The following is a 21,853-nucleotide window of genomic DNA, read 5'->3' as shown; positions in this document are numbered from 1 at the left end:
AGCTACAAGCAGCTACAAGTTTACAAAGCTAAAACGACCTCGATTTTCTTTCTTGCTTAACAATTTTTTTTCTTGCTAGCTTTTCTCAAAAGTCTTGATATGTGTAATATACTTAAAACAACAACATCTAACAATCTACCTTGTATATGTGGCTACATCTCACAACTACAATATATCACACGATATACGTATAGGAAAGCAATCAGTGATAATGTAGTGTGATGAAGCAGAGTTACTGTTACTGCACCAAAGTTGATGATTTTCCTATAACAGCACATTCTGAAGTGTTTTACTTCCTTTAAAAAGCAGCAATTTGCCAACGATTACATTTTTTAATTTTCTCACATTGTACAATTTATCCATTTATACTTACATTTAAAGTTATGGAACATCTGTGAAACAAGTTATTTCCTGTTATCAGACATTATGTTGTATTGTATGTATGTTATATTGTATATCTTCCTGTATTAGAGTTAATATAACAACAACAGCAAAAAGAAAAACAAAAAAAAAACACAGTTTGTCATGTGACCAAGATGCAAAGAAAGCGTAAACTCCTGAAGACTTTCCTATGTCCTATTTTTTCTATGTCGGAAAAGTTAATGTTACAGTTTTAACGCTCACTGTTACAAAGCGCTGACACTGGAGACTCCTTCCATAAATGTTAAATAAAAGTCTCTTTACAGAAAACTTCACCATATCAATGATTAGATGATTAGTCCCTGAAAATTAGCTGTTACTATAGAAACGATAACGACTGCATTGATTTGTCTTAATCAACACCTTAATCAACAGAGCTGTGGTATCTGATGCTTCTCCTCCATCCCTTTCCATTTACATGTGTCACTCACAAATACCTGTCCATCATGGCACATTCATAGCTCCTGGCAACAGAAGTACGAGTGCCTCTAGATGGCTTCGAGGCACCGGAGGCAGAGTGACTCAGTGAGCGCTTACAGGGAGATGACTTTCTCAACGGCGGGGATCTATTAATAAGGCATGTAGTGAGCCAAATGGACTGGTGGCATACGGAGGATGACGGAGTGTGTTCACGATGTGGGAAGCTTTGATTCGAGACAGACTGAGAGGCTGGTCTCTGGAGACTGAGCAGGAGCTGAACAAGACGCCGAAAAGCCGGAGAATCCAAAAACTAATCCAAGAAGAAAGCTCGAGAAACTCAGAGTTTTCCGGAGGATCTTCTTGTGCTTATTTGGGAAATTTGGATTTGAAGTATAGAGGTGTTTGTGACAGTGTATAAAAAACTCAATTATTCGTTGTTTTAAACATTTTCTGTGCAATGTGGATTAGAAATTGTTGAGGAAAGACTGCAGGAAGTTCAGTAGGAGATTAAAGCTAATCTATAAATATAATGTTATATATATAATTTATACAGAATTATTCTGCCTGTACTTTGAATTAGCACTTAATACAGTAATATGGATGCAGTACGGATGCCTCCAGCACATTTCAGTATTCACATTCACTGATGCGTCTTTCTGTTTTTGTCAGTTTTTATCCAACAAGTTTCAAGTGAACTCAAAACTTTTAAATGATTTACCTATCTTGGATGGTGCAAAATTTGCAAAATGATGCTGTCAGTGACACTGAAAAAAAAATTCAGATTTAAATTAAGGGCAGAATTTCCATTTAAGTAAAATATGTACGTTTTTACATATTGATTTAATGTCCATGTTACTACAATTAATTAAGTTTGTAAATGTACAATTTAACATAAACTGATGAAAAAATGAGTTTAGCAGAAACCTGCCATTATTTACCTAGTTACTTTTTGTTGAACGTACGTATTATACTTATTCTTTTAATTTAAATACTTCCATAAATTATCCATGAATTTTTTCTTCAGCTTGTGATGTCACAAAACTTTTCAGCCATAGAACGTGCATGCTAAACTAGCTTGTTGTCTAACTTAGCTAGGTTACTAATGACCATAATCTTGATTGTTACTGTATAGGATTTGTTAACAGTAAAGCTATAAAGCTATATAAATTACCAATATCACAATGACAAAACTCTGATAATGAAATCCAACTCATGGTGACTTGTTGACAAATGAACGTTAACTAGCCATCTATCTAACTAGCCAGCTATCTAAATGCTAGCGTTACCTACAATACAGTAAATTTGCCATAATATGTTGCAGTTTTTTAAATCACAGATGGCAAAAGTGGAAAAGAAATGTAAATAAAGACATTACCATAACGTTTTAATTATTACACGTACAATTTTCCCTCTGACTGTTACAAAGCACTGACACTGGAGACTCCTTCCATGAATGTTAATTAAACGTCTCCTCACACAAAAGGTTCACCACATCAACAATTACACGTTTTTAATCTGTTTATGTGGCCTGCCAAGTGTTACTATGGAAACAGTAATGTATTACAATCAGTGCATTAATATAAATCTGTGGTTAACTGTCAGAGCTGTTGTTATAGAAAATTAATCAACTCCTTCTGACCAGAATCAAAGCATTCAGTGGTATAAAATAACATGATCAGGGCTACTTTAATCACCCACGCATTTGCTTAGTGGTTTTCTGCAGCACTGATTCCTGAACAAAGAAAATGTGCTGAGCATAGCAGTTTACAGGAACACCATTTTATATTCACCATCAGACCACACTCTCAGGCTGAGCAGCAACAAATGATGCATTTAACTGAAAATCCCGCTGTATCTCTTGCTTTACTGGAATCTCTTCCTGCTCTTCATGCTGTTGTTAATAGGAACTGATATGGCGAGTCGGTACAGTTTATCAGAAAATTGACCAGTGAGTCTTCTCAGAGTCCATAACCACACTGAGTGTCCTAACAAACCAAGCAACAATTGGTAGGTAATGAAAATCTAAATTTAGGCTGCCAGTGTTGGCATAGCGCAAACGTTGCTCTCTGATAATAAGGCAATGACCCGTAAATGAGGCAGTGAGGTGAGGACGAGGCGAGACAAAGGAAGTCCTATGGGTCCAAACACAGCTGTGCTGTTTGCCTGCGCAAATAAAGCCCCTGGCTGCATTTCCATCTCGTCAAGATAGGGACTCGGTTCATAATCACATCATATTAATGTTCCCAAAGATGCATTTGGAAGTGTTCAGTCTTTATGGAGGATTTAATACTGAAATTGTGCACATACTGTAAGTATTCAGACATCAGACTGAAGAATTCAGAAGTTATGCGAGAGTTACACTCAGGGGTTGGAGTTTACAAAAAAACAGAGGCGTGTCGCAGGAACTCGCAATTCTGACCTTGGGCTTAAATAGATTTTTCTTGCGTGACATCAGCTTGAGCGAGGAGCAGCTCCACTGTTTGCCAGTTTGATGTAATCACAATATGACATGCTGAAATTCATGTTTTGGCTGTAAATACACTCTTTATATTTATATTAAATATTAGATAACAGTATTAATTAATTAATGTTTTTTCTTTACAGGAGAACACACTGAATTAACAAAAACATTGGCATTGTTTTATAAATTCTACAGCAGAAAATAGCTGTGTCCACAATTAACTGCTGAATAATGACTGTGGACGCCATATTGCTAAAAGAAAACAGTGATTAATGTGATAATTACAACTCAAAGTATTTACGCGGCAATATATAGGCAATATGTATACTAGACTCCTATTAGAATTATATCAGTGCAATCTCCTCATACATGTGTCATCATTTTAAACTTTCGTATTTTTCATTTATAAATTGTCTCTTGATTTTATTATATTTGACAGCCTGCGTTTTCTATCCATGATTTTTGGAGGGCTTAAAGGCAAGTACTTGTGGGTAAAGATGGTGGCCTAGATGCTGTTAAAACCCTGTCTTGGACGCTTCTACTAAAAAAAATCTGGCAAGCTCGGAATCATGGAATGCACGCAGGTGATTCACATAATCTGAATGGGGCTTAGGTAAAATCAGCTTAAGTATGTGCGTAACCCGTTTCTGAATACGAGGAACTTTCCCATAAACATTGACGTAACTTAATTCGCCATCTCTGAACAAGTGTATAGTTGGTACCAAAAGATTAAAAGATGATCCCATGTTATTTTGCACAAGGGTCAGCACTGACTTTTCCCTCCTTTTCCCCCTCCTTTTCTGGCCAAAGCAGCCTAACTGCTGATTGCCAGGAATACCTTCCAAATCAGGATGCGCCCCATTTGTCTTGTTTACCGACTACAGACTCGGCTCGGCATGGAGCAAAGAGCGCACCGGGGCATCGGTCCACCGCTCAAAGAGCCAGTGTCGACGAAGGGAGCAAAAAGCACAAAGACCTACATGCACAGGGTAAAGACTTCCTCGCTGCATGCATGACACACACACAAAGAACTCCAGCTGAAGAAAAAGTCACGCTAATGCTGTTTACTTCGCAGGCTGTGGGGCTCGCACGCCGCAGGACGCGGTCGCACTGATTGGAAACATGACGCTGCACATGAAAGGGAGTGAGAAAAATAATGAGATGATTCTGATCTCTCTGACAGCGCCTGGCTGGCCATCTCTGCTTTGCTGTCATCAAATGGCATCTGCTCTCCTTCTGCTGCCAGACCAGCCTGGCCTTGGGCTACAGGAGAGAAAATCCACAGTTTGGCACGAAGAAGCCCTTGATGCTACAACAGTGATATCTCAAGCTGTTTTTTCTACAATTTCTCTCCCTCTCTTTATTTTCTCTTCCTTTTCTCTGGATGCAGTGGAGGTTTCAGATGGCTCCGCTCATTAAAAGCTACTCTCCGGGGTCATTTGTGTGTTAGCAGATTGTGTCTGATGTCTATATGACCCCCCTTTTTGCCCCATGTGGTTGATAAACAGCTCTGAAGAAATTTTGCTACAGATGATGATGCATTGCACAGAGCAGCCACAGTCAAAGACCAAGGGAGGAAATGATTAAAAAGTCACCCAACATTAATATAATGCAGTGACATAGTTAGTTAGGGAAGGATTTCTTGTTTGAACTCCCTGAAATAATATGATACTTCCAAATGCGTATTTGTCGATGGTTAATATAACGCACCTACAGGGCAGATGATTATATTTGTGTCAAATTACATTGTTTCGCGCAGTAATTGCGCTATAATGATGCTCATAAAAGATCAACGAATGAAGCAAAGTTTTTACGATTCCATTTCCTAAAATATCTCCATTCACATAAAAATGCACAAAACCATTTGAAAACGCTCATATGAGCACGCCAGACCTGCGGGGGGAGATAGTACACAAAAAGTAAACACAAAAGTGAACTTGCAAACACGTCATCAAATAAGAAATTACCAAACACACAGTAACAACCTGGTCAGCTCCCACGATAAATAGAGTTTTAGCACATTCATGGCACACAAAACTACAATGAGCATGCGTTGTGATTTCTAAAACATATGTTTTTGTTTAATCACATAGGCTGTTTCTATTTGAAAGCTACTAGCCAGCTACCTACTCTCTGAGTATACGGATATCAATACAGAGTTTATGGTCATAATTTTTTCTTCCTACGCCTATAGGCGTGGGATGATTGATGATAGTATCAGGATACGCAGATAGATTCCAACTATCATGATGGTTATCAAGTCGGAAGACGTAAATGTTTGTTGGTAAACTTGATGTCTGCAGCTTTAAGATTGACAAAAACTAATTGTTGTATCTCATTTCCTTTTCACCTATTCTGTATCCTATAAGAACCTTAAAAACCTCTGAAACAAACATCTTTCTTGGATGCATCTGAGCTTCCCTTGTCCGTGCTGCTGAACAGATAAAAGCGTGAATGTCTTCGCTTGCAAAACCTGGGTTTAAATTAAGAAAACAAAACAGCGTGCTGTTTATCAGGGCGACATCACCATACAAGAATTCAATAAGTATCTCAGCTGCTGTTCACCCCAGAGCGTATACACACGTCGATTTAACGTTAGTCGCATGGCAAGATTGACTGATGGTAGATCGTGCCTTAAATAATTACATGACAATCACTGCTACTGTCAGCGACATCCAGCTAACATGCAAGAGCATATCAGACTTATCAGTTTAATTTTACAGATCATGCTGGTATTTTATTAACATATTTCCTCATCCCTGCCTGAGATTAATCATCTGTGTGTGAGTCCTCGAGGATATATAATCATACGTCCCGACGCACAACCATTCATCTGGTTCCATTTGGCACCATTAAAGCCACTGCTTGAGCCTTTTCGCATGCTTTCATGGCAAACACATTTGGGTACATAAGGACAGATGTCATTCAATGCTGGAAGCTAATTCCATTTAGTTAACAATGGCAAGCGGGCGTGACATTTGCCTCCACCGAACGTGGCTAAGGCCTCCATCAGGGGGGACTCAGCGCCCTACAGGGAGTGCTCATGCAACCTCCCTTTCCAGGTTCATCGATACTCTGGGATCCAGGGGCTTGGCTAATTCACTACAGCAGTTGTTTAAGTGCTAGTTTTTGTCCGGGCAGCCTGTCATGCAGAGAGCAATCATGCAGAGAGATGCCTGATGTGAGCTGATATGATGTGCAACAAAAAAAAGTACACAGCTTGATGCAAATTATAGAAGAACCTATTTTTTTCTGTTTAGGAAAGTAGCATGGTAGGGGAACTATCTTGCACACGATGATGAGATTTCCCACCATGATGTCCAGGCATACATCTGTTTATCACAGAGGTGAAATGTACAATGTTAAATTATAAAGTATGCCTTATGCTCTCTATGGGCCTTGTTTATCAAGCTAATGAATTTATAGGTAAATTATTTGCAGGAGCACTTACACAAGAAATATTAATGAACAAGTGGTAATAATGAAAAGCCTGTTAGTTCGGAAAGACTTTCATATCCTATGATTTCTCCTGAGTTTGTGTACATTTACATATAAGAAGACTCACAACTGTACAATTGATTTTATATACAGTTTACTCTCTCGAGTTTAAATCATTTATTTATTTCAATTACACACCAATTTAATAAACACTTTACAAAATTCATATGTTGTTTTATATTAATGACAAATAATATAAATCAGCATATGAATTTTGTAAAGTGCTTAGTAAATTGGTTAGCTATACAATTAAGACAAAAGTAATAGTGAAATAAGTAATAGTGCCCTGTGCGTATATGGTCGCTGAATCGCTGCAGTGGCTGAGCTGCATTACTGGAGGATTTAACAGGTTCTGCTTTCGGGAGGCGCTCTTTCACCATTTAGTCACTATTTTGCCATTTTCCTTGTGAGCTTTTTCCTTTTATGGAGTTTTGTGAGCATGACCAAAAGTAAAACAGCTGTGCCATCAATACACATCAATACACATTTACGACTGATTGGTCTTTATCAACAATGCGCACATGGAAGAAAATCAGCTAAACATTTGTAAATCTGGCAGGATTTTTTGTTCAGTTTGGGCTAATAAAACATTCATGCACATCTTTACGAAGTGATTGATAACTGAGGCCAATTTTAATCTAAAGAGACGTACATACATGAAAAAAATCATAGACACAAGATAGAAATCAAGACAAGTCCACACTCGATCCCCTCGAACCCTGTCCGTGTATGTTCAAAGTCAGAAAAATGGAAAGAAATCGTATTAAATTGATCAAATATTGATATTTTTTCCACACCCTACAAAATTCTACACTTCATTTCTACACTCAGATAAGGACGAAGACCAACAGTTTGGTTTTATATGTTCACCTTCAGTAAGTGCTTTAACCTGGTCAGAGTTGTGGTGGATTCGGAGCCGGCAATGTGCCCTGAATGGGATGGCAGTCCATCACAGGGCATCTCATACACACACACACACACACACACACACACACACACATACACACTCACATGCTCATTCACACCTAGGAGCACTTTAGTGTAGCCTCGAGGTATATTCATTTCTGCTTATTTTCATGAAAGGTGCCAATATTTCTTGGTATTGAGTGTATGGTTGATATTAAACTCAACTATAACTTCAATCTCGAGTGAGACAGAAAAGACATCCAAGGCAGCGCACCATATTTTGTATGAAATGACTATCATTTACTTCCTGGGGCCGTGGGACAGGCCAAAGTGATTCATCCTGAAGAAAAGACGTGCACGGAATATTATGATTTTGTCGTGGACTCGTCTCTCCTCTCTCTAGCATAGAGATTAGAGAAACTAACAAGTGTCTGTTAGCCTCTATTGCTTGTGTCTATTCATGTGAAAAAATCATGTGAAAAATGAATCAAATGAAGAAAAAAATCACATGTGAAAAATGAATCATATAAAAAATGAATCGTGGGGAAAAATCACATGCGAAAAAAAGAATAATGTCAAAATCACATGTGAATTATTTGTAATTATTCATTAATAATGTGAAAAAAAAATCACATGTGAAAATGGATTATAAGACCAAAGCACAGGCGAAAATAAATAAGTCATGTGAATAAAATCACATGAAAATAAACAAATCATGTTCCAAAAACTCACATGAAAACAAATGAATAATGTAAAACTAAATGAATAATGAGTAAAAACAACACAATTTTAAAAATAAAATAAATAGCTCACATTAAAATGTATCATGTGGGGAAAAAAATCACACCTAAAAAAATGAATCATGAATAAAAAAATCACACAACAAAAATAATCATATGAAAAAAATCGCAGGTAAAAAAAATGTGAAAAGGTAATAATAAGAAAAAAATCATGTGAAAATTGAATGAGTCGTGAAAAGAAAATTCACATGTAAAAAATAAAGGAATCGTAAAAAATGAATCATGTCAAAATAAATGAATCATGGGGAATTTTTTTTTAAAAAAAAAACAGGCACTAAGTGTAAAAAAAAATGTGTGAAACAATGTGAAGTGTCTAAAAACTGCACGTGTAGATTTCACACGTGAATCATGTGATTATAGTGAAGTGAAGTCTGTGTGAGGGTTTCCTCTAAGGCTATGACCAAATCAGGAATTCAGTAATTATGTCAGCCTCGTTCATTTGTAAAGCCAATTTTTAGTCCAAATTCTTGCTCTTGGCAAACGAGCCAAGCAAACTGAGCAGCGAGACGGAGCTCTCGCCCTCAAGCTCTCCGACAAGCGAAGCTGGCAAGGAGAAGCGAGTTAACTAGCAAACAGAGTATCACGAAGCACATCCTCCTTTCGGATTTGCTGAGGAGTGATGTGTACGGACCGTGCTTTAAAAAATGAGGTCTGGGAATTTTAGTTTGGTACGACTGCACAGACCTTGAAGATGTTTCACACTTCGGCGAGTCTCAAAAGTAATTGTGAGGTTTCTGGGTAAATAAATAAATAAAAATAAATCCTTTCCTGTTTGTCCTTGGAAGGAACGACAAAACTGACCACATCGATGGGATGGAAAAATGAAGCTGGAATAAAATTGCGTATTTAACCTTGGGAGGTTAATGAATTAAATCCAGTGAGAAATCGTGTGTTTATTAGAGATGTCATGATACCACTTTTCTGATATTGATACTGATACTGAAACCTTGAGATATCAATACATATCCGATAGTTTTTTCTTTTAAAAATTATATATATATAAAATATATATAAAAATACAGGAAAAACAAAAATGCAGGTTTTTAATTTCAGAAACTCTTTCACTTAGACTTATATGCAAAGATATAGAATAAAATATCAATTTTTAATTTTAATATCAAAGTCAATCCTAACAAAAAACCAATCATGTCGCTTTAAACATTTCCTTTTCCAAAAAAAAAAAGAAAAAATCTTTTCCAAATCCAATTTTTTTTTTCATTTTTTACAGGATCGGATTGAATCCTTTTTTCCTCCGATGTCCAGTCCGCTGTTTTTTGCTGGTATCAGCCCGGATACTGACCCTTGGTATTGCATCAGTGTCAGCTCTAGTATCTATTAATTCTAAACTTTTTATTTAAAGTAAAAAAAAAAACCCAGATCTTTCTATTTTTACATCCCTCTCACTAGTTCCGGCTGTGGAGAGCTGAGAACCAGGAGCAGTCGGGGGTCCAGACAGATTAATGAGTATGAGAGTCACCTTCTCCTGGCCTCTCCGCCCTTCCTTCACTCACGACAAGAAGATTAAAAGGCTATTTTACTCTCTCGCCGTACGCCGGATAATGAATCATATGCAATCCTAATGCAGCTCTTGTTTACTCAGTATTATTATAATATCACAGAGCCAGCTGTGGCCCAACGCCTGGATATTCTCCAGCTGTCAGAGTGAATCATGGTTTCTTCCCAAATATTATGTCACATGATACATTTAATATACTGCATATTATATCCAGATTCATCAATTAGTGCTGCTGAATTCTCCATTCTGATTGGTCAGAAGCTGTTCTCTGTTATTATTCTCTATAACAGCAGCTCTGACAGTATTTCACTGAAATACATCATCGTTACTATGGACTCATATAGTTGACGCTCCACATAAATGGATTACAAATGTATCTAATGATTCATATGGTGGAATTTTGTGTCAGAAGATTATTAATTAACCTTTATGGAAGGAGTCTCCAGTGTCAGTGCTTTGTACCATCCAGAGGTAAAGCTGCAACTTTTATTGTGGCATAAGAGAAATAAAACACTTCACGATATGCGTTATGATCACGTTATTGGAAAATATCAAATTTAGGGTGGTATCTTATGACTTTTGTTTAAGATATATTTATAAATTATTTAAGTATTGAAATAAAGGTTAAATATTAAACCTATATTTCATCTTTATTACTGATAATAATAAATCTAATCTAGACAGCATGCTAGGCTAGTTAGTTAGCTGGCACTAACTAGGCTGGTAAAAATAAATATGTTGCATGCAAGCACTTTAGGTTATAGTTAATCAGGTTATGACATTAGTAAATAAATAACTAGTTATTTTTTGTTTATTTCATTGTCTGGCAGCGCAAAATTAATTTCATCTTCTTTTTTCTTCTCCATGTGAGTTTTCCAAAATTGATTGGTGCTAAAAAAGTACTTGAACGTAGCTCAGACGTTTAACTCCACCCACCTGCCCTCATTTATACGCAGTCCACGACTAGATGAACTATGCGTTAAAGACGAACACTGCTGTTGATGAAACCTCGAGTCTGTGCTCAGATTAGTTTCTGCCTTGTGTCTTTCATCTCTCCTGCTTAACCCTTTCCCAGTGATGTGTGTTTGATTAAGTGGGGATTATATGTGTGTATTTAGGAGTGTGTGTGTGTGTGAGGCAGCTAATGATGCCTATTTTTATAGCACATTAGCAGAGCCTCAGGTGGCATCTTCACTTAGTGTGATAGCACTATAACTGACCCAGGTCCCCATACCACAAAAGTGTAGTAGCTGGAAAATTAAGACGTCTCCGCGAAAGATGAATGGTCATCCTGACTTGAGTGTTCCCTCAATACAATATTCCAGCCTGTCAGATTGTAATCCGAGCAACTAAACCAAGACAAATGAGCAACGTGGACGCAGGAACAACTTAATATTACGCCCTGGTTATGGATGACGGTGTAAGAAGGCGATTTGTCATTTCTGTCACCTTTCTGCGTGCGGTGGACATGAATAAACACGTGAAATATTAATCTGTCTGTTGCGTTGTGTAATTTTCCCCCTCTGTCTTTATCGGCAAGCTATTTTTGCCCCATTTTGTAATGCGTCCAACACAAAACATACATAATTATTTGAGTGTCATGGTGTCGCATCTTTCCCTTCTCTGTAGTCATGACGCAATCAAAATGAATATTGATTTTTTGAAACGTGATTAATATATTCTACGTGATATTATGTGTTTAGGTAGATTTTTGTTGGACGTTCTCGGACAAATTTTAATGCTATGATATGGATATAAATGACGGTATAAGAAGGCAATTTGTCATTTCTGTCGTCTATCTGTGTGCAGTGGATATGAATATACACATGAAGTCCTAATCTGTACTTTTGGAAGCTGGATGAAGCCTGTTGTGTACCCACCCTCCACCGCCCACCCCCCCTTTTGCGAGCAATTTTTGTGTCATTTTGTCAAGTGTCCAAAATAAAAATGTGCATAATTTGTCATGTGTCATGGTGTCGCATGGTGTCATGCTGCAATCAACATGAATTGTTGTTTTCATAACTGTATTGTTTACGTTTATGTACAGTTTATGTTGGACGAGAGCACAACTTAATATTAGGCCTCTGCTACAGATGCCATCCTAAGAAGGCAATTTGTCATTCCTGTCACCTTTCTGCGGTGGACATGACTAAACGTGAAATATTAATCTGTAAAGCCAGTTGTGTTTGTCATTTTTGCCCTTATCTCTGACTACTTTTTTTTATTATTGTCACATGTCCAACATTAAACGTACATAATTACTCAAGTGTCACGGTAACACACACTGCATTCATCCCTTCCCCGTAGTCATTACGCAATCAACACGACCCATTGTTTTTCCTGACCATCATAATGACCCGAGGCAGGGACATCTCTTACATCAACAACAAGCTCTTTGTTTGTCTGGTGTATCATTATTAAACAGGGACTTCAGTGTTTAAAGCGAAACAAAACTCTACTGCTAAACTAATCTAACTAACGGTCCTAACCAAGTTCCTCTTTTTAAAAAAGATTAGAACCCATTAAAGCGTCATGCGGTTAGTTTTATAACTCTTCATCTTGATAAAGTCAGTTTTAATCCATTTTTCTTCCTGAAACCTTTAATGATCTGGTTATGATCGTGGTCATCTTTAGAAAAAGTCCACTTGTTTTTGACTTTGACACTGGATTTGCAAGGACTGTTGGAAAGCAAGCAAAGTTTTATTTACTAAAAACAGAGCTCACCCGTCAGGCCAAAAACACTGCGTCAGAGCCACGGCATGGATATAATCATTTCTGAGAACAGCTAGAGTAAAGCATTTTGATCATTATTGTTGAGGATTTTCACATTAGCTGTTTACATGAACATGTTTTTATGACAACACAAATCCTCGTTTGTGTTATTCATCTGATTGCTCGTTTATATAATGTTTGTTATATATTAAATATTATAAAATAAGTAAGGAATAAAACACGACATGGCATGCTGTCATTGAAAAATCATCCAGAATGACTTACTGAGTTATTGTTTATTTTCCTATAACAGCATGTCAGTGTTTTATTCTTCTAATACCCCTGCTATTTGTCAAATACTAAAATTTTTTACTTATTAAAGAATATTTTCATACTTTTTTCCATTTATAGTTACATTTAATATTGTGAAATGTCCAGGAAACAAGTTAGCACCTGTTCTCACTTACAATACAGCGGCTATTAAACAATCATTTGCCATCAGCCTTTCTTTTTTTTCTTGAAGTTGATAAGACAAAACTTGCAGCTTTTATTAAACAGCAACATGTTGTACTTTTATTATTTTTTTTTAAATCAATTTATAGTTACCTTGAAAGTTGTTGAACTAAAACAAAACAGCTTGTCATGTTACTGAGACCCTGGAACCATTCCTCTGTCCCGTCAGAAAACCTTAAAAATTCCAGCTTTACATCTGACTGTTAAAAAGTGCTGACACTGGAGACTCCTTCCAAAAATATTCCATATCAACGATTACTCACATTCATTAGACCCATTTCTTATACACAAATGAGCTCTTTAATATAAACCTAATGTGATTTGCAGCTGCACTACTGTCAGAGCTGTTGTGATAGAAAAGTAATCAAGACCTTCTGACCAATCAGAATGGAGAATTCAGCAGTGGGATAAATTGGAAATATCACATATTACACGGTGGCCATAAAGCACAGAGCGCAGAGGAGGCTGAAAGCTCAGTTCTCCTTCTGACAGCAGCCGTGTACAAATTTTACGACCTATAAATGGCCTCAACCAGTTATGATTTAGTGAAACACAATCGTGTTGACAGTTTAACGAGCAGCTCCAATGCTCCGTGTACAGCTCTGTTTGCACTCGGGTGTGACTATTAGCACACATTCTCCCTGACGTCCTCACACAGCCTGGCACTGCTGATCTGGGAGCAGTTCTCCGGGCCTCTGGTGTGTGGTGTGTAATGTTAACTGAGCTGAGATTAAAATAAAGAGACAAGGTGGCTTTAGGATGAATCATTATATACTTTAATATGACTCATACCCTCAACACTTATTCACAATTCATTCCTTTTTTAAATATACTTGCTTGACAGTAATGTAGCTAAACCTCTAAAACATTTATAAAAAATGTGAATGGATAAAAAATATAAAAATACAACCTGATACAAAATATCCCAAACGTAATGGTATCAACAATAAACTACGCTATAAATAAGTGAATTTATTGTGCAGGACATGACATGTCATTTAAGCTGATAATGCTAATGCTGACTCTAGAAAACACGATCATTAATGCTAATGGAATAAACCGTGATCACTAATGCTAATGGAATAAACCATGATCATTAATGCTAACGGAATAAACCATGATCATTAATGCTAATGCTATAAACAGAGCCCACACTGTTAGTTTTTAATCCTTTAAGAATATTTTTTGGTCAACAGATTAATAGAGCTACAAGATAATAGCAGCTTTGCCTGCTAGCTAAGGCTAAGAGTAATTGTATTACCTTGAAATTTGAGTCAATATTACTTAACTACAAAATACATGAAACAGCAGTGCTAATGACCTTATTTACTGCTAACCAGTTAGCATAAATATCTAGCTATCTAGCGAGCCAACACTAGCAGCATGGCTGGCTGACAAACCGCTTGTTCAGGTGTTTGTTCTGGTTAGTTAGCTAATTATTGCAAAAGCATACTAATTCCTTTTTGGTTCACATGATTATTCTTACCTATGAAAAATTCTGTCCATCTTTCTGTCTTCTGGTCAACGTCACCATTGAGGAATTGATGGATAAAGCAGCTCATCTGCATCTAACTCACTAGCTTAACTAGTTAGCCAGCAGCTGTTTAGCTTGTGTTTCAGCATGCAGCTAAATCTGGAAAATGTGTACACCTGAAACTAATTATGAATGTTTGACCATGTGGCCAGCTGGAGCATGAGGATTGTTTCCGACTCCATCAATGACTCCAGTTAGCGTGAAAATAAATCAGGCCTGATTTGACACCAAAGGCTACCAATTTCTTTTTCCTCATGAATTCCTGGTACTCATTTTAACCCAGGCCTAGTAACTGAGTCAAAGTATTTTTTTTACATAACTTAATTGAAAGGAAGTTTTCAGGGTACAGAAAGCTTGGTAGTGGTTATGTGATTTCAGCTGAAAAACATATATCTATCCTTCATGTTACAATGGGAACTACTATCCAAGCCGTGCACACCTTTTGACCGATCAGAATGGAGAATTCAACCATATAATATTATATATATATATATATATATATATATATATATATATATATATATATATATATATATTTGTCGTATTAATTATTTACCGGAGACTTCAACACCTCAAATGTTTCAACATTATAAAATGCCCCATGTATAAGAATCAGGAAGTAAGTGCGCTCCATTGTTGCGCTGGCGTACAGCTGCGGCATGCCAGGCAGACAGAGTTTGCACACCATTCACAAACCATAAATGATAAAGAAAAATAAATTATACATTAAATCAGGATATCTCAATAACACAGTCGACATAGACGCTCTGATCTCTGATCTCCAGTAATCTCACCTCTTCTGTTTAATATATACACGCTTGACTCACCGCACGTCATAACCTCTCCCCGGCTAAACAAGCAAAAAGAGTGCACTCCTATTCGGTTTATTTGTCGTCTAGCTCTGAGTAAACTTAAGAGAGCATTAGAGCATTAACATTAGAGCATAATCTACAATGACTAACAAATAGAGGGACGTTTCGTGAAAGTTCTCAGTAGCTCTCTAGCATTTTTCACATTTTAAAAGCCACCGTCATCTTTTCATCATTTCATTACAAATAAAAAAAAACACATCAAATACAGTTTCTATTCTATTTCAGCTCATATTTCAATTCCATGTATCAGAAATCCCGCCCAATCCTGTGAACCGTGAAAGGAAAAACAAATGGATTAAGCAGATATCCTTTGATTAAATCGACATCCAGATGTTTCTCTTTAGGTGATTAACAAATTAAAAAAGGATTGAGAAGAAAAGACTAGAGATTGTTTGGTTCCATAAATCTTCCCCTCTCTCCTGTTTTTCCCTCCACTTCAGTCCTGAGTGTGTAATATTGGTGAATTATCAGAGGTTTATTTTCTCGCCTATATCTTGCTGTTTCCTGTGACCTCTCATAGATTTGTGAGAAATCCGCCAGAGGTGTGTTTCAATACGAGGGTGTTTTCTATAGAACCCTTGGTGCGAACCCCAAACTGCCACAATGACAATCTGATGATCAAAAATATGAAATAGCTGTATGATTACTCACGGCGCATTCATATCTCTTAATTGATTTCAATAAAATTTCAACAATTTCAATAAAAAATGTTAGAAATTATTTTCTTTTCAATCTAAATCTAATCTAATTGGAAAAATCACTCTAATTAGCCACTTGAGGTACCACATATGTAAGTTTTACCGTTAATACTACCGCGGTCTATGAGTCTTTTATCTGTAGGCTACTGGCCTTTAATAAAGCATTCATTTACAGTCACAAGTTCTAAAGATTTAGCTTTCCTTATTTAATTGCTATTCTGGTTCATTTTGGTTTGGTCCACATAATAATAATAATAATAGTGATTACGTTAGGAATGAAACACTTGGAGAAGTGCTGTTATTGGAAAATAATCAGCTGGATTGTATAATGAAGCCGAGCTGCTGTCACCACCCTGAACTTAATTATTTTTCTCAGCAATTTGCCAACAATCATTTTTATTAATAATTTTTTATTTATTAAAGATGACACATCATACTTTTTCCATTTATAGTCACAGTTAATGTTGTGGAATATCCGTGAATTTAGTTCCTGTTATTGCTTATGTTATAGCAGCTAAAGTCCACAAAATTCCTCTGTCATGAAGATGTCGGAAAACTTAAAGCTATAGCTTTACCTCTGAGTGTTACAAAGCACTGACACTGGAGACTCCTTCCACAAATGTTAAATAAACGTCTCCTTACAGAAAATGTCACAATGTTACACAATATTACACTTTTAAAAAATCTGTTTATGTGGACCGTCCACCTTACTAAGTCTATGTGAACGAGCTGTTACTATAGAAATGATAATGTATTAGAATAAACTGAGAAAGAGTATTAGAAAGAGTAGAGAATTCAATAACACAATATCTCTCTCTATATATATATATATATATGTATGTATCTATAGTGAAAACTTGTCCAGCAGTGTATATTTTGTCTATGTGGTGCTTTCGTTTTTGCTTTAATCCTGGAAAGCAAGCTGCATATGCAAATCCTATTCCCACCAGTGAATCAGCAGTGACCCTTTCCTGCTTTTCTATTGATTGTCCATTCGTCGATGAGCGATGAAAAGCTAGAAAATGGAAGGATCCTCTTTGTCATCTCCACCACGTGAAATTACATCCATGTCCCCAAATCTGAGCATACAAAGTTAGACGAGGACACCTGTCCAAAACAAACATGCTGTGGATTTGTATTGAATGTCAATCGGGGCTGTTAATAGCGGTGTGTTCTAGCATTGTGCACTCGGTAAAAGGGGGCCATTAGCGCACAGGGCCGTGAACAGTGACGTTAGCAGAACATGAGAGAAAACGCGGGTGGAGAGTGAAGGGGACGAGCTGAGAGGCACTCTCCACCTCTGGCCTGCACTCTGATCACCATGTTGGTTTAGTGTGACCTTATTTCCCCATCCATTATTGGTTCTGACTAAAAAGAGTGAGTGAGTACAAAAACCCTGATGATGCCACAGCTATCTATAGCCAGCAGTCCAAGAGAGCAAAATTGGCCATGCACTCTGGGTAGGAGGGGCATACTCTTTCTCCCCTGTCAATCATAACAACACTAGTGAATCTTGGGCATCGGTGAGCTCTTGTGGAAAAGGGCAGATGACACTTTCCTTCAAGTGTGTTACACTACCCCGTGATGCAGCAGTTCACGGTGGCTTGGAGGAAACTGGTGTTAGCCCTCACCCTTGGTAGCTGTTGTGTGATAGCTAGCTAGTGGGTGGAAATTGGCAAATTGACCAAAATTGGGAGAAAATTGGGAACAAATGTACATGAGTGTACTGTATCCTGCAACAAGACAACAATCCAAAACATGTCAAAATCAACCAAACCAAATTTCTTTTCTCAGGAGCTTCTCAGCCTCCAGAGCTGATTTGAAGATGGCTTTTCATAAGAGGTATTAGAAGTGTCAAGGAGAGTGAGGAAGTTTTGATGAAACAATCTCGGAATGTAAGAACTGAGTCAGGGTACAATAAGTCAGGAATTATTAGAGAATATTTATAAAAGGGAGACTTTCATTTTCATTTTCATTGGCTATGAATATCTTCATGATTTCAGCAGTTTTATTACTTGTAATAGTAATAAAATTAAATAGGAAGGAACTAAATCCATGGTTCTCAAAGTGGCATCCATGATATCTGGATATATCTAGAGGGTCCCTGACTATTGCTTTTTTTTTAAATCACACAGTTATGATTGAGATGACTATCAACTAGTATCTGTGTGATTATGATTATTATTTAATTATCATAACCCAATCAACTGGTCATATGACAAGAAAAGGGTTCATCTAACTGCAATTTTAATAAAACCAGGAAGTTAATATGATCCACAGTAGTTCAAGTTTACTTCTGGGTGAGATCAAGAATAAAAATCTCTAATAGGTGCATATTTTCTTTGTTGTTCTTAACATTAAAAAATGTGCCTTAATCTTAAGGGGTCCTTTTACCCTGGAAGTGTTCCCAATAGGTTCCTCGAATTATCTTTTGGTTGTAGTGCAAACTATATTTTGTTCTAAAGGGGGGCACAAACTTTTGCACTCAGGTCACGCGGTTGGTCACACAGTCACTCTGTTCTCCATTAAACATAAACACGACACATTAATCTACAAAGCAACACATTTTAGCAAAACAGTCCTCATTACCCATCGCTCCAGACCCCAGACTGTGATATCGCTTTTCTGATATTGGACTGATTTGCCATCAGAGGGGAAAAATGAACTTTCTTCAATATTGCTTTGTCAAACCTCTTCTGATTTCTCCGTTCCTACTGAGATAGTTAAGACTGACAAAGTTCAAACGCATCTATTCACAGGGTTGTGTTTTGCCAAACCGGGTCTCAATAATTGACTCTCAGGTTCACTCTCAGAAGCCAGGCTCCCTTTTTCTGTTTTTTTTTTCTTATTTGCCCATTTCATCTCTCTGAGGTAATTTCTCCCACACTCTAATTTGTCTCCAATAGGCAATAATGCCTCTTATTTGTCTCCGTTCAATGAAACTCAACTGAGCAATTATCAGCAATCACCTCAGCACCAACTCAGATGCCAAGGTGAATTATTATGAGTCATGAGTAAGGTAAAAGCAAATATTAGAGCCAAGAAAGAGCCATTTCAGCTCATGTATTATTTAGCAGATGAGCCTGAATATAAAAATAACTATATCTGAGAGGAGTCGGTTCAATATTTAGTATGATTAACTGTAATTTTCACAGTTTTGTGAAATCGCCTGCTTGATTTTTAGGATAAATTTTTACAACTATACTCGAGTTACGCAGTGTGTTGAATCTACAGAGCTGAAACACTTCGGCTATGTTTCAGAATCTTTCATTCAGGAGTGGAAAATAGTTCAGGAATACTTTGTTGCTACACCTAGGTATTATTTATAGTATTTAGTAAAAAGGGTGGGGCGATTTGACTAAAATATCATATCATGATACTTTATACGATACGTTCAAGATATTTCCGCGATACACAATATGTATCATGATATAAGTTTGCTCAGAAACTGTCAGCAAAACTGTAATGGTGCCTTGAAAAAGAATCTGAGCTTCATGTTTTTAATGTCTCGTTAAATTAAATTTAATAATAATTTATTAAAGAATAAATTAACACTGAAAAGGAGGAAAACAAATCAGTTCACTAAATCAGATAGCATGATGTCTCAGAAAGGTGTATTATGGCATAATTTATCACAATATTGATATTATATAATTATATTGACAAGCTCTACTTGAGTGTCATTGAAATTTTTGTACTCTTACAGAATCACATTTCCAAGAAAGAAAAGTACTTTTTACTTGTTAGATTTTTATTTAGACCTTCAGAGGAGTCGTTCTCTCAACCAGCTGATGTCTGTACACTATACACTGTAGATATCAATCGAATAGGTGCATTTTATTTGTATTTTATTTTAACATTTCACTTTAAAACACCCAATACAAATAATTATCAAGCATCATACCAACTCCTCAGCTCCTGTGACTTGTAACTTCATCAGTTCTTTCTTCTTGTGAGATGTGAGAAGTTTGGCGTGTATGTCAGTGCATGAAAGCTAGCTAGCTAGTTGTCAAAGCAACACTCATCTGGTTTATTTACAGCCTTCTACTTTCTTTTCTTCTTTTAATTAGTTCGCATAGTGTTTATGAAGGAACTTCATGAAACCCAACAGTCTAAATATCCTTTTTAAGCACGGTGTTATTGTAATCCTATTCGACTGGATTTACATCACATTAACGTGATGTGTGTGTATGGGGATGGGTATTTCTAACTTGCTGGGGACCTAATTTAGGCAGAAGGATAGGACTATCTGACAGTTCTGACTTTGTGGTGACTTTTGGCTTTTTTTGCAGCTTCTAATAATAAAAAAAAAACCTGAAAGATCTCAAAGGTTTGCTTTTAGCTATTAAGGTCAGCAGAAGGTCCTCACAAGGACAGTAAGACAAATCTGTGAGTGTGTGTTCAGAAAAAAGTTCAGATATGGTGTCATATCCTGATAAGAGACCTGTTTGTTTGTTTGTTTGTTTGTTTGTTTTTAGCAATTGTAATCTATAGCAGGGGTTCTCAAACTTTCTGAGTGTAATCATTTTTAAAAAATCCACAGAACTCTACAGAACTATGAAGATAATCCAACTATTCAAATATTATTCAGATATTAGGTTCATTATACAAATGTGCATGATACTATTTGGCTATTTTTGATAGCTTTTTTTTAATTCCTGGATTTTCCACCAACACAACACAATAGACTCCATGTTAAGATAATTTCTATATTTTTGAGTTGTTGAGGTTTGGATTCAACTCGTTCAGTTCAAGAGTACTAACTATAAGAACAAATGTAATAACTTTGATAATAACAACCACTGATCTATAGTGTGTGGTTTCAAAATGCAACATCTATGTGGTGTGTGAGAAGAAGAAAGTAACAAACACTCCACTGAAATACCAAAGTTTTAGTTCAAAAACCTTCAGTTTTGTATCCTAATGAATCTGAAACCACTTTAATGCCTCTATAGACAGACAGCTTAATAAATTAGTCAATGATCAGCAAACCAACACACACACACTCTCACACATACACACACACTCTGTGACCTCTTCCAGCCCGGCGCTCTCGAGCGTGACTAGCCTGTAAATCAAAGCAACAAGTTCCTGTTTCCGAATCACAGCTCATATGTTTTGGCACTGCAGTTTCTACTCACAGGAGTGGACGAGGAGCGTGTGTGTCCCTGACGCTGCTGCTGCTGCTGCTGCTGAGGACGAGGACAGCACAAGGCCCTCCAGCTTCTTTGGTAACACTAATAAATCCACAACTGGAGGATGTGTGTGTGTGTGTGTGTTTGAGTGTGATGGAGGTGGACACACACACACACAGTCTGTCCCTGTCTCCACAGGCTGCTCCTGCACTGCCTTCCCTTCTGCTGCTTTTCATGCGAGGCCCTCCTTCCCCCCCACCGCCAAGAGAGAGAGAGAGAGAGAGAGTGAGAGAGAGGGAGACAGAGAGAGAGAGAGGCAAAAAAAAGGCAACAACTGAAAATATGAAAGAAAAAAAATACAGGAAGCA

General features: G+C 37.0%; 1 protein-coding gene across 1 annotated transcript in view; it reads right to left on the bottom strand.

Annotated features, from left to right (window-relative positions):
* Window positions 1-21,853, bottom strand: part of cdk18 (cyclin dependent kinase 18) — a 69,647-nt gene extending 47,794 nt beyond the window's left edge. The window contains exon 1 of the mRNA XM_034314408.2: window positions 21,492-21,853. The gene's annotated coding sequence lies outside the window, so the exon portion shown is untranslated. The remainder of the gene's footprint in view (window positions 1-21,491) is intronic.

Source organism: Pangasianodon hypophthalmus, chromosome 20, assembly GCF_027358585.1.
Source record: "Pangasianodon hypophthalmus isolate fPanHyp1 chromosome 20, fPanHyp1.pri, whole genome shotgun sequence".
NCBI lineage: Eukaryota > Metazoa > Chordata > Actinopteri > Siluriformes > Pangasiidae > Pangasianodon > Pangasianodon hypophthalmus.
Note: the sequence above shows the minus strand (reverse complement) of the source record. Positions and strands in the feature narration are given on the sequence as shown.